Source organism: Podarcis pityusensis, assembly GCF_964106645.2.
Source record: "Podarcis pityusensis genome assembly, chromosome: 10".
Taxonomy (NCBI): domain Eukaryota; kingdom Metazoa; phylum Chordata; class Lepidosauria; order Squamata; family Lacertidae; genus Podarcis; species Podarcis pityusensis.
This window is the reverse complement of record NC_138035.1, coordinates 54,661,317-54,675,954: the sequence shown is the minus strand read 5'-3', so window position 1 is coordinate 54,675,954 and position 14,638 is coordinate 54,661,317. Positions and strand designations below refer to the sequence as shown.

The 14,638-nt window shown below is 41.1% G+C and overlaps 2 protein-coding genes across 6 annotated transcripts in view; one reads left to right on the top strand and one right to left on the bottom strand.

Moving 5' to 3' along the window:
- Positions 1–14,638, top strand: part of LOC308457793 (uncharacterized protein) — a gene marked incomplete at its 3' end in the record, with an annotated part of 494,657 nt that overhangs the window by 319,578 nt on the left and 160,441 nt on the right. The window lies entirely within an intron of this gene.
- Positions 13,183–14,638, bottom strand: part of FOXP2 (forkhead box P2) — a 318,364-nt gene continuing 316,908 nt past the window's right edge. For all 5 annotated transcript variants that reach the window (XM_081023624.1, XM_081023625.1, XM_081023626.1 and 2 more), the window contains one exon: positions 13,183–14,638. This exon is cut by the window's right edge and continues 1,841 nt beyond it. The gene's annotated coding sequence lies outside the window, so the exon portion shown is untranslated.

The following is a 14,638-nucleotide window of genomic DNA, read 5'->3' as shown; positions in this document are numbered from 1 at the left end:
AACCACATTCACGAACAATAAGGCTTGAATTTTGCCTGGCTTTTTGGCATTCCTCCATTTATATCGGCCACCCCTGTAACAGTAATTGTTACCTGTAACGCACTTTCCATCTGTAAGTTCGTGGTATCATCAATTTTTTCCAAATATTAAATATTTAGAATATGCTGAAATATTCAATGAAAAAGAAATGACATAGCCATCTTATTGTCAAAGAAAAATATTGGGCAAATTAACTGATAGCATCAGGGTATATTCAAAGTGCTAAGATTACTGGAGGGGGGGGGGAGAGAAAGAATTGGATTAAAAAGAATTAGCATTCCCTCGTGCCATGAGGTTTACAAGTACCGAAAGGGTGTGGAAGGAAGTCTGCAAGGAAGGTAGTGTGCCTGGACTGGAGCGAAAGTGATCATTTCAAAGTCCATGATGTGCATCTGCAGCAGTAATGCTGTACACCGTTACCTGAAAGTATGTCCCATTGAAGTCAGTGGGGCTTACTTCTGAGCAAGCTTGCATAGAATTGCACTGGGGTGTGTGTGGAATCTTTTAAGCTGCATTGATCAGATTGAAAAGGAGATTCAGTTGGTTTTGTTGTTGTTTAGTCATGTCCGACTCTTCGTGACCCCATGGACCAGAGCACGCCAGGCACTCCTTCCACTGCCTCCCACAGTTTGGTCAAACTCATGCTGGTAGCTTCGAGAACACTGTCCAACCATCTCGTCCTCTGCCGTCCCCTTCTCCTTGTGCCCTCAATCTTTCCCAACATCAGGGTCTTTTCCAGGGAGTCTTCTCTTCTCATGAGGTGGCCAAAGTATTGGAGCCTCAGCTTCAGGATCTGTCCTTCCAGTGAGCACTCAGGGCTGATTTCCTTCAGAATGGATAGGTTTGATCTTCTTGCAGTCCATGGGACTCTCAAGAGTCTCCTCCAGCACCATAATTCAAAAGATTCAGTTGGTAGGAAACCATAAGAACATAGGAGAAGCCTCGTTATACTGACCCAGACCATTAGTCCATCTAACTCAAAATTGTTTACATTGACTGGCAGCAGCTCTCCAGGGTTTTGGACAAGGATCTCTCCATGCCTGATCTGCAGATGCTGGGAATTGGTTACTGGGACCTTTTGCAGGCAAAGCAGATGCCCTACCACTGAGCTATAAACTTTCCCCAAGTAATTATCTTATTTGTGCCTGGAAATAATTTGTTTGCCATATGCGCACTTGGAAAACTGTTGTCTTCCCATTGTGTATATCCTGTAAAATAGAAACACACTCACACACATACACATAAGGTGTACATCCTATGAAATAGACACAGATGGTCTACATACATTGGAAAGAACATTTTCTCCCCTACAATATTTTATGAAGTACCCTGACAGTAGTGGCCACTGTCCACCCCTTGCCCCATCTTTCAAACTTACCACATGCATGGCATTTTAAAAAGGAAACTCCGCTGATCTTAAGGATGATCATGATAGTTCATGTGTGTATAGAGTAGGTACTGAGGGCCCAAGGCATTTAGGGCTTGACAGGCCATTATAAAAGGAATTAATAGATCTTAACAAACGGCAGATGGTAAATGGTTAGAAAACAAGAGCAATATATCCCAGGGAATAGCAAAACTTCCACTGAATACCTCTTGGTCCCAGGCTGACAGCTTTCAGCTCACTTTGTCAGTAGGCATTCACTTGTTAAAAAAAGAATAATAGTAATCAATTTATGTTTTTCTAAGCGAAAAGAGGGAGTTTGCATTTACCAGCTTTTCTGCAACTTGCCAATTCTCTGCTGACAAATGGTTTCATAGACCAAACCCATCTTTGCTATTAAGCACTAAAAGGAGCCTCCGAGAGTCTCAAAGCTGTTAAGTTACGGGAAAGACTAATTCCTGTATTAGTCGGTCGCAGGTGATGATTGGACAGATAGTCTAGGAGCACTTTGGTGAAGACAAATGAAACTCTGATGGCTATGTGATCAGACATCATACTCTTTCTGCTTGGTTAGTTAACATGCTATTTCCAGTGCATAAATCCTACATGGTACTCTTGAACATGCACTAAGAATATGTACCACTTACACTGCCATATCTTCACTCTTCTTATGGCCCAGATTGTTGACTGTAAACAGCATGGCCCTCACCAAAAGTGAAAGATTAGCAAAATATTAAGTACAAAATGCATGTGGGTAGGAAAAATTGCTATACGGGAGAAGAACCATGGCATTAGTTTTTGATCCATTCACCAATTCCCAAACTGTGGAGCAGCCCTTGTCCCAGATATTAGGGCACAATTGGTGGTGTGGCTGATCCTCCTTAGGCCTAAATTTCAAGTCAATACGAGAACCTAGACCTGAACCATGCGCATGAGTACTCAAGAAAACAGTGGCTCTGAGATACAGTGGTACCTCGGTTTACGAAATTAATCCGTACCGGAAGTCCATTCTTAAACCAAAACCATTCTTAAACCGAGGCGCAAACGTCTGGTTCAATGGCTCATTCTCCAGGTTCGATGGCTTCCAGGCAAAGTTTCTCCTGTCCCTCCTACAAGTTGTGTACCAAATGCAATACTATTTTTAGAAACAGATGAATGTCCTCTATCAACTAAAGCATGGTGGGCTGCCCTGAGATACTGGCTCAAGATCTCAGTCTTTGGCCTAGGGAAGGGGTTACTGCCATACCTAAACAACAAGGAGTTTACCAGCTCATGGATGAAAATTATGGTTAGAAAAGCCACTTTGATTGGTATGCCACCTTCTCTCCTGTACCATCTGGGCTATGATATCGCCCTTGAATCTCTGACATATCACATAGTCATCTCCGATCTCAATCTCATGTTATCTGTGGCCCATTAGCAGTAGGAATTCACAATGGGTTCGATTTTCAGACACCTGCATATCTTTTCTAAGATTTGTCTGTACCAACATATTGGCCAGATTAAATGTATTCCCATCCGAAGTGTTAAATGGCAAACTGAGAGTTATCCCTTATCAAAATAGGATCTGTGTATGCTCTCAGGACGTCGACTACATGAGGCATATTTTATTGCATTGCGGACAATATGATCAAGCTAGAGAACTATTGATTAAATCACTATTGGCAAATCGGCTGGGTCAAACTGAAGCCTACTATACCGAATATCTTCTGGACGACAAGTCCAATGATATCACAGTGGCCGTGGCAAAGTTTCTTTCAGTAGTCATATGAATCAAAGAGCAACATACCCATGACTAAACAAATAACACTTCGGTCTCCCTTCCCTGGGGGGTTGTCTATATAAATCTGTATTTTATTCTGAATCCATGTTATGGGTTGTTGGACCGCAGTAAAGATTATTATATTAAACCGAGGCATGCTTTCCCTAATGAGGCCTCCCGCTGCTGGTGCCCTTTCACCATTTGGGTTCCGTTCTTAGACCGAGGCAAAGTTCTCAAACCAATGCACTGTTTCCGGTTTTGCAGAGTTTGTAAACTAAATCGTTCTTAAACCGGACTGTTCTTAAACTAGTACACAGAATGCATTCCTTTTACCAATGAATGACCCCAAGCAGCTGGGATCAGGAAGTAGGTGCTACCGAGGAGGCATTCCAGGCCTCTGATTTTAGAAATTAAACGCTAGAAGGGGCAGGTGTTGACAGAGATCACAGCTGATACTCACAATTCAAAATTGGGTTGTATTCAAACAAGGGCTAAGTAACTTGTTCGATTAGAAAAAAAGGATTCGCATTTGTGCAACAGGAATTTTATCCCATATACCCCCTAAATTTGTTGTGGGGGCTCTTCCAACCTTCCAGGGCAGATTTAGGGAGGGTGTGGGGGAACTTGCAAGGGGTTTGCAGGGGGAGTTCTGCTATGCAAGTGTAAATACTTGCTCTAATGGAAAGAGTGCATTGGATACAGTAGAACTCTTCTCTACTGTAGTCAGTGAAATGTTGGAGATGTATTAGCTATGCATCAGACTAGTGCTAAAGAATATTAACTGGAAAATACAGTTCCACTGGCATGGGTGGGACTCAGGGCTGGTTCACACACAGCCTCGTTATCTGTGCTTTGCACCATGGTGTGCTGTAGGAAGAAACCTTGGACTTCAGCATATACAGTACCGGGCATCCTTTTTGTGTGAGCTGGGCCTTACATGTGTATTGCTTTATATATATATATATATATATATATATATATATATATATATATATATATTATTAACAGTATTCTTAGGTCAGCCAATGACACAGGTCTCAGGGCAGCTCAGAACAAGAAATAAAGCAATTTAAAACTCAATAGCAATATAACAAATAACAAAAGCATAGTGCGGCAAAAAACAGAGGCCACAGAAAGTCAAAGCAGTTTAAAGCTAAAAACGGATTACAAAACTTGGGAAAATGAAACGGTCTTAGTCTGGCTCTGAAATGGTTCCAAGTGAGCATCTATGGGGAGTGCATCCCATAGCCAAAATGCCACCACCAACCCCCCATAGCTATCTGTCAAACCTCACTCAGTGAGGGCACCTACAGAAGGGCCTCTGAAGAAGACCTCAAAGTCCAGGCACATTTGTTTATGAGTAGGCCTTGCTCGCACAATTGCTAGTACTGCCCACCCATGTATGAATGCACAATCACATGGGCTTTGGTCTAAATCCAGAACGTTCAATGTTTATTGCACTGGTCACAGTCGAGGATGCTGAAGCTGAGCGCACCTATTACCTCAAACCATACAAGACTGAAGAGACACCTCAGCGACATTGTAGCAAATCCCTTGGGTACACCTCTTGGATCATGCAGTGCTGCTGTTTTGTGAGGCAAAATGTCTTGGGTTGGTCCTGAATCCCTCTGCATTTTTGCTATAGCAGGAATGAGGAACGTGTGGCTCTCCAAATTGTCGTTATCCCAGACCATTCGCCATCCTAGTTGGGGCTGATGGGAGCTGAACCCTAGCAACATCTGGAGGGAGACACTGTTCCCACCCCTGCTCTAAATGATGTAGCCAGTCCCTCTTGTTGCATTGAGATAAAGCTCAGATGTATTGAATACCTCCTTCAAAGAAACTTCAATCTCTTTTCTTCCAACCGGTGTGTCATCAGTTCCTTGCTCCAGAGTCAGTATTTTCTTCCTCAAAATTTCATTTTCTCTGACATGTCCTTAGGAAGAGAGAAATAGCCTTCACAAAATAGATGTGACTTTTTCAGCTTCCTTATAAATGAAATTTCTTCCACTTGATGAACTCGGCCTCAGCCCATTTAATTAACTAGGTCTTAATGTCCACATTTGTCTCAAGGTGCCACTTACTATTTCTTCCTCTTCTGCCCTCCCTTTACCTTAGAGACCTGATGCCTCCACACTGCTTCACACACACACTGGACAATAGGCAGCTCATCTCTAGATACGATATTATATTTTCATTCCCTCTCTTTGCCAAGTTCAGAGGTGAGTGTGGAACTTTATGTAGCCCAAATGGTTTCACCCATGCATGAAAGAGAGGCCAGCAGGCTTGGGGGAACCCCTATGATTGCAGAACTACAGAAGGTATTTGGGCAAGGATGGAGGGAACCACCAAAACAGTCCACTGAGGACCAGAAATGGGAAAGAAATTCAATTCCACTTGCATGTGAACCTAAATGTAGCTATCTCTTGAAATTTGCACTTATCAGGATTTTGCAATTTTGTTATCCAACAAAAAAACATGTCCAACGTGTGTATATTAGGCTAAAACTTGCATAAAAATATATTTTAGTGAAAATTACATATAACAATGCATTATATTTGGGGGAAGTTGTAAAAATGTTAATGCATTTTTTTGTATGCAATTTTGCCTAAGAGAAATGCTCCCTAAAATTCTGGTGAATATTCCTGAGTGTTTGTGGTCCTTTTTAAAATGTAAATTAATGCAGAAATGGGACAAACTGAAGGTTGGAAAAATGAGAAACAGAGGAAGTGAAATTTATATATTAGTCCATCCTAATGTATTTGGAATATTAACAGACTGGGATGTATATGTATATGCAAGAAAAGGGTGTTAGGGGGAATATAATGGGGTATCCTGGAGGCAGACATGGAGCAGGAGTGCTCCTCACCAGCATTTTGCTGCAGGCCCCACTTATTAAATCTATTGCTTCCTTCTTTTTGATTCATTTAATAAGCATCCTACCCATTTTGAGGGCCCAGGAAAGTCTTTTCTGTAAACAGCTTCATCCAGCTTAATTACACCCATGTATTGGGCCACAGTGTTGACTCATGTGTTGATATAATACTTTGGTAATCCCTAAAAATCATATTACCAGAAAAAAATTGCTTGTCTTGTAATATATAAAAAGTGAGATTAATCAAATTTCAGAGACACTAGAACAGGTCCTCGGGAGGATACATCTGCAGCACAAACAGTACACTGACTTGCAGTTGAATACTCTTGGTACAAACAGTTGCATTAATGTGGAATTACTGTGGAATTAAAATTAACGCAGACAGGATATGAAATCTCACAGCATCTGTGTTTCAGTCAAGATGTTAAAGGCAATAAGATTTGCAAATGCATCATAGTAGAACCATATATTATGGGTGTAGCAATATATGATGGGAGTAGTAAAATGGTTTCACAGAGATAGCCACAGAACAGATAAAAAAATAAGAAGAGCCCTACTGGATCAGGCCCTTGGCCCATCTAATCCAACATCCTGCACTCACAGTGGCCAACAGCCTGTAGGAGATCTGCAGGCAGGACTGAAGCACAAGAGAACTCTCCCCTCCTGCCATTTCCAGAAACTGGCATTCAGAAGCATTATTGGAGACACAACATAGCCACTAATAGACTTGTACTCTATGAACTTTCCTAATCCTTTTTAAAAAGCTATCCAAGTTGGTGGCCATCACTGCTTTTTTCTGTCCTAAATCTTCCTGCAGATACAAAGAAAAACATGCATGGGACTCTTAATCGGGGTTGTGGGTTTGAGCCTTATGTTGGGCAAAAAGATTCCTGCATTGCGCCCACCCACTCTAGTTGTTCTGGAAGTGGCATTGGGAATTTGAGTCACTTGGTCTGATACTTTCCATATTCTTCTAATTCCTTCTACTTATTAAAGTCTTTAGTTTATGCTTTTCCTTCATTAACGACATCTAGTTGACTCCCTAGAATGTCAAAGTCACTTTGATACGTATACCAGCTTGGTATAATGGTTTAGCAATTACATATCACTTATTGACAAACGGGTCATTATCTCAGATGTGCCAGGAGTTGCCATCTGGAGGCAAGTTTTGATACAGGAAGTTTAATTCTTGATACTTCAAGTAGTCATGTGAGATGGCTTTCATGTTGTTGTTGATTCAGTTCTTGGAGTAAAACAGATTTATGTATTTTCTGTTATTCAGGTAATAAATATCTGAACAGGCACTGGCAGAATTCAAGCACATTTGCTTTTAGGGCAGGGAAGTGTGTTCCGTCTACCACCATAACACTTGGCATCTCTGTTTACCATTCTTCATAGACAAGGGCTGCAAATATTTTCTTCCCATTTCTGGGTCCTGCATTCCCCCCTCCTTGGTAGTGAAAGGTATATGAAAGACCCAGTTCACACTTTCTGGCAACACAGCGAAAATACAACCTTCATTTTTGGTTTAGAAAGCAATTTTTGACACAATGTCCTTCATCTAATCCAGCCCTGGGTAGCAGCTTGATGCCCTTCAAATGTTGTTGGATTATAATTCCAGTCAGCCCGAACCATTAAGCATGCTGACCTGGGTCCAACAACATTTAGAGACCACCATGTTGGCTATGTCAGCTAATCTGATTTCACTAGATTTGAATCATCTCTCACTATAAATCTATTAATCATCCAGCATATCTATTCACCTCCCCCTCTTGAAATTCTATGCTGGCCTGAGTGCAAGAGATATTTCTAGGAAGAACCTGCAGTTGGGGTTACGTGTGGATGTGCCACCAACTGGCCATGCACCTGAGGAAATGCATGAAGAAAAACCAAGCAGAGTATGCAGACTTCAGTGCCCAGCATCAGCCAACAGCTGACCAATCATTCACACATTGTTGGCATTTGAAACTTTAAGGTGTAACTGGCAAATGTGTGTGGTGCGTTGCTTGCTGCTGATTCACTGATCTTTTGCTTCGGGCTGATCCTGCATCTTGGTATAAGCTACTTACATCTACTGGGGCCTAACATCAGTTCTGCAACAATCAAGTTGGTAGAAGTTTAATAGCCAGCCTGAATGGCTTCCTAGCTCTTGACTGCTTTCCAGTTGTAGTCCCTTATCTGTAAACCTTGTGCTAAAACATGAACTATACAGGGAGAGGAATGTTTGCTGACTTGAACATTTTGAGAGGCATATATAAGGGTTTGAGGTGGGGCTGTGCAGAAAAAAGGAATATATGTTAGTCATATATTGTGGAGTATTTTCCCTATGTCTAGTATCACCAGAACATTGGCATGTCTCTCTGTAATGTTTTCATATAGACAAGCCATTAATACTTTCTTTTGTAGCTCACCCCTTCCACCTTCCCTTTATTCTGAATTAAATTATGAGGTTTCCAAATAGTTGACAATTGCTCTAACAATATGGTTTAATTTGCCACATGACACAACACATGCCCATTCTGGATGCATTTTTTTCAAGTAATTCTGATGGCAAGTGCTTGCCCTGTTGCGCCTTGGACCAGCAGTTCCGTGCAATGAGCACGTGGAATGTGAGCGCAATATGTCTGTAACCAGCTACTGCTTTGCAACGGCAGCCTGTATATACTCTGCAGGTCAAAGTTTAGACACTTATCCGTGGAGTGATACCCACTGGCAGTGTTTACAAGCAGAGGTTTCTTATTTTTGGCAGCGGATACTCTTCAAGAAATTAAAATAAGCCATAGACTAAGGGCTGGTTCACACTGTGTACTTTGTTTCAGTGCAATCCTTCCCTCCCTAGGACATCTTTTTCAAAAGAATGAGCCAGGCTCTTTTCCAATACAAGTTCTGCTTCCCAGGGACAAGTGCTGTGCTTGTGGCAGCTTAAAAACAGATGTGTCCCTATGATGCAGGAGCTGCTGCTCAGAAACAGAGGCTGCATCTGCAGAGATCTCAGTTCATCATTTACATGTTCCATCTGTATCAATGCAGTGACAGGGGTACATAAAAGAGGAGTGTGGAGACAAAATTGACAGTGTGAGCTGACCCTTCAAGACACTCTACTTAGTCAACTTGTGCCCAGTGCTGTTGCAGATGTTATAAACAGAACGGAGATGTGATGTGCAAAGATAATCGGCGGGGAGAGCATTTAAACAGAAAGTAGTCTTACAAACAAGTGTTTGTGAAGCACTAATTACTGTCTAATGAATGGCTACTTCATCAGCACTTGATTTGTTTGCACAAAGTTTTCAGGGAGGTTATATAGCACCAGCTATTTGTTGAGCATTTATTCAGATTTGCTTGTCTGTAAGTTATGTGATGTCAGGTCAAGCAGTTGCAATCCCACACTTTCTAGCGTCTTTCCCTATTATTCCTCTTACTGGAGAAGAAGTGAGGATGTGGCATATCAGTATCAAGCCTGCTTCAATTATGCAATCTGAAATTGTTGTTATTTGCTTAAATCCCATTTGGAAAACAACAGCCCAGAAACACAATTTCTCGAGGTTGTTGTTTCAGTATCTCCAAACAAGAAGTTTTCCTTCTGTATTTATTTCCTGCTCACTATGTTAGGTCACTCATCTAGTCATTAATTGCTTGTGCCAAGTTCTGAAAGCCACCAGATTCCAGCTAACCACACTGCTTCAATTTCATCTGATTAATCCCATTAAAATCAGTGGGACTAATTCACTTTAAATGGAAGCACTTCAGCTGAACAGGGCTATGGGCAGGGCTGTCCATCGTTTTATGCAAAGATTATTATTGAATCTTTTTGACAAGGAAATTGATTTCTATTTCAGACTGAGACTTGGAAATGACTCTCAAGGATTTAGTAGTTGCTTGTGGAGGATTTGTATCTATATCCATAACTATTGCGGGGAGACAATAGACCATAGGCAAATGTGTTTTTATTAAAGTTGGGAGGTTGCAGTCCAATAGCGCTTTCTTGGGATGGATGCAATAAAAATACTGGACACTAACCTGATGAATACCTTACTTTCCTGCCTCACATCCTTGAGGTCCCAAGTGCCTTCAGAGCTCCAGCACGTCTCTTATGTTCATAACCACTTGGTGAGCCACAATCCTTGCAAGGTTTTGGCTCTTCTCATCAGCAGGCTTAATCTTGATGTGTTTATACTCCTAGCACTTAACCTGCCACCGACTTTACAAACATCCAACCTCTCTTATCACCTTTCCTCCCACCTTGGTACTGTTTGCCACCCTCTTTTATTCAGTTGTAGGCCTTTTCTCTTATTCCTTCAGTATCTTCCTACCATCTCTGGTTACCTTCACTTGGTTTTACCTGTTCACTACCTGCATCTCTGCTTGTTCACCCTCCTCCTCTGTTTCACATACAAACACTCACTCTCTTTTCTGGATGGCTGGGACCCACCCCTGAGGTGTCTCATGCCCTGCATTTATCTTCTCTCAGGCTGAGCAGCACTGTGTCCTCAGCATGCTGTCCCCACAAAATTATTTCTGGTCCAACAGATTCACTTTCCGGTCAGACTGCCAGCACCTCAGTGGAAGCCTCCCTGTTCTCTTTGTACAGTGATGATAACACTTCTAAATGTAATAAATTAATCACAGCTCTGTGCACTTATGGTAGAAAGAAACCACTCACTGGTTCGTGCCCCACATCTTCAATTTCAAGGGTTTAAAAGCATTCTGATATGGGACAGAGATTGAAATGCATACAAGGCCTCCATCTTCACCCACACCAATGCCGATCCCAAGAATCCCACTGCCATTGCAGCTAAAGCAGCATCAGCCATAGGGGACAGGGAGACTTGGTGTTGTGGTTGCATGCTGTGCCAAAATGGTGGGGGGAAGGTGCATGTGGGCTATTGTAAGTCTGCCCCACCTGCTCTGTGGCCCCTTCATTCTGCAAGCTTCCCACCCACCTGCATTGGCAGGTTGCTTTTTGAGACTAGGAATTTTTGGCTTCTTCACTGATGGGCCTTGCTGGCAGGATCCCACCCCCACCCCCATCACTGATTTGATGACGGGTGTATTTAGCAGGGGTAGCCTTTAAATAGGTTGAATGCCACACTGGCAGGGTGGTGCAGGGAGTTATCAGGTGGTTAGAGTTTGTTGATCACTCTTAGGGGTGAAGGGTGTAGTCCTGATACTTGCCCTCAGGGCTATGGGATTTGCTGGCACCTGGGACCAACCTATAACAGCTGCCTGGAGCTGTGGGGCTGGAAAAGAAGGGCCTCTCTACTCACCTGAAAGTGTGTGGATTAAGAGAAGAGCTTGTGGATATGCTACACCTCAAGCTTGGCAGGCTTGGCTCACCTACTGCTTTTTTACAGTTAGATCCTGCCCCTTGCTCCCCCCACTGTGGATCAGTTGGTGCTACCATAAATAAATGTGGACCAGTTCACCAAGCCTTTGTGGCTTGCCTCCTTATTTCCCTGTCATCACAATCACTACTTGTATTTAGAGTTTAGCTGGCTAGGGCAGCATACCCTATAGATATGCCATAAAACTAAAACAAAGTCAACTTAGGAACAACACACAACATGGTCCAAGAAAGAAATCATTGTCATGGTCACACATGGGGGAGATTAAGCACAGGTGGTGGCCATGATCCAGAAATCCTGCTCTAGTGCAGCTATTTTGCTTCTCATAAGCAGCTCCTCTGTGTACTTTGTGCAAGAGAAAATCTGTTCCACATGTGGAAACAAGCATATTGTGCAGACAAGAAGTTCCATTCCATTTGCAGTCTTCTGCATTGCAGCCAATATTTATATCTTTGGGTCATTGCAGACTTTACTCAAGAGTTAGGCCTTGGTTTGCTACTACATTTATCAGGGAACTGGAGCCAATCATGGCTTCCTGACAAAGTATACCTGTATAACTTGAGATTTCGCAAGCCCATGTTTATCACCTTCAGACTTTCAATTTTTAGTTATACTGAAAATGTGGATACCTGAAAATTTTGTAAGAGAAAGGACCAACTGGTTTTGTGACTACTGCTCTCGGAATAAAAAGCATACAAGAAGCTGAATGGTGAGCATTTCCCCACATTGCATCCTTTTAATAGGCAAGGCAGAGCATGTTATGTGTACATCAGGGAAAGGAGTAAATATGAGCCTAAAAAGCCCCATGTAGTATTAATAAAGCAGATAGGTTTTCTGCTAACTTGTCTGTTAGTCTTGCTTTCAGAGCCCTTGGGGTACCTACAAACACCTCTGTAACAAATCTGTCAAATATTACATAACTCCTAAATAAACACATAGGAACTGATGAGCTCGCAGGGTGGAAGAATGAACTTCCAAGGAGAAAAAAAATTAAAAAATAAAACCTTGTGGGTTATAAATGGGTCAAAAAGAATTAGACATTTTATTTATACACCAGAAACTTAAGCAAGTGAATGAAATGGTTTCATTTACATTTTTTACATCCAGCAGCAGTGAAAACACTGTTTACATTAATACTATAGTAAAATTTACATCTTTTTTTTGTTTGTTAAATATGCCTGATTTTTATGGACAAAACCCATTCCGATTTGAACTCTTGAAGTAACAAGGGTGAAAGTGTGCTTTATAAGCAGTAATAACACTAGCTTTCCAAAAATGTACACTAGTATTGGAATGTGTAGTCTAAATCCTGAAGTAAATTCTCCAAAATGCGAATGCCCAATTTGAGGAATCTGAGTAAAACAGACTATGGGAGCTTGCAACTGATTCTGACCGGGGACATTAAAGTCCACCCTGGTTTATCTTTTAAAGTATAGCTCAGTTGCTCTGTTCCTAGCTGGCTATGCTTCGATTCCCTAATCACAAAGAAATGCATTCTTATGAAGTTAAGCAGCTGTAGACACAGAATGCTGATGATCACTTCCCCATCTCTGAGTTATCCAAAGAAAACCCAGTTAGTGGTAATTCTACCTAATGCTTGTAACATTCACATGAAATTTTAATTGATTTTCAAACAGTACAACTGTGCCATGAATTCAACCACACAGAATATAAGCCTTAAGCCCACTAGGTTTAAGCAATTGTGTCTTTGTAGACTAAAACTATGTAAAATAAAATCTGATAACTCCCTGGTGTTAGAGGTAGACAGTTTTCTTTCAAATCCTAGGTTTGGTCCTTTATTTTATTCAGCAGTGAGAGCCATGAATACAGAACGAACAACAGCTGTTACAATTCTCAACCATGACTTCTAACGTCAGAGAATTCAAGGTATGAACACAGTACACAGTAATGAAAAGTATCAAAAATTAGTTTACCTCAAAAAAGATAAATAAAACAGGTATAGTCCACCAATACATAAACAAATGTTTGTGCTACAGTTAAAATTTGCTGTATACAAAAGATCATAGTCCCCATTATCAGCTTATGATAGAAGCAAGAATACATGAGCCATTTAAATTGTCAGACATTATGCTTTATAAGGTATGCACAGAAGTTCAAGCAATAAATACATACATTAGTTCAAAGCCTTACAATAGCTACGCAAAGCAGATGCAGAAAAAGCAGGTTTGCTATTACTAGCAAGCAATGATATCAGAGTAAAAATTCATGAAATGCATTAAAGCAACATTTTTCTTAGAAAAAGTCTGGTCATTTATGGGTCCACCAACATTTTTACATAATATGCACAATTATCAAAATACAGACCAAGCATCTCAGAAAACTCCAAAAAACCTAAAGTCTATTTTTCAAAGCAATTGCAGTTTTGGAGGTTTTTCTGGTATAATGTGCAAGCAGCTATTTTTTTCATTAAATTGTATTTATATAAAACCCATGCAAAACTCTACAGGTATATGCATTCTGTGGCTGAGACTTCCTTTCAAAAAGGTTTGTAACTGAGGTATGCATACTTTAGCATTGTAGTCTTAGGCCACCACCTTGATGGTCCAATTATCACATTTACTTCCAGTCCATCAAAGTCTTTTGAACATACACTTGAAAGAAACATTAGTTCCTTTCAGGTCATCCCCACATTAGGGATCCTAGGCGACTGGAAAAACAACAACCCCATCATTCACATGGTAAATCTTTCTTTTGATGTAATTACTATAAACCTTCTGTTATCATGACCCAAAGACAAACATAATGAAAAGTAGCAGTTACTGTGACTTTCTCTCACAATTCATGCAATCTGCCATAATTGTTCTAATTTCTTTTTGTTTGTTTTTTTGTTTTCTTTTGCAGAGGTAGAAGCTTTCAGAAAGCCTTTTGGGTAAGTGGGAAAACCCTTTCGAAAGCCATTTTGTCCTTTTATTTGGCGTGATAGATGACTGCGTTTCTCTTTAAGTCTATTTGCTGATTTCAGCAAAGAACACAATGAGCTTAGTTTGCAAGACCCAGGCCCATCACATGGAACTGGTACCTATGCTAAGCTCCAGCAGTCACCTTCTGTGGAAAAAACTGTTTGTAAAGCAATAACCATAATCAGGTTATGAGGTCCCTTGGTTGGGGGGGAAAGTATTATCAAGACTTGGCACAGCACATGAAAAGCAACACGTAAAGTTTCTAGGATTCAAGCAAACATCAGACTATGCTATTTTTAACTACACCATTAATGT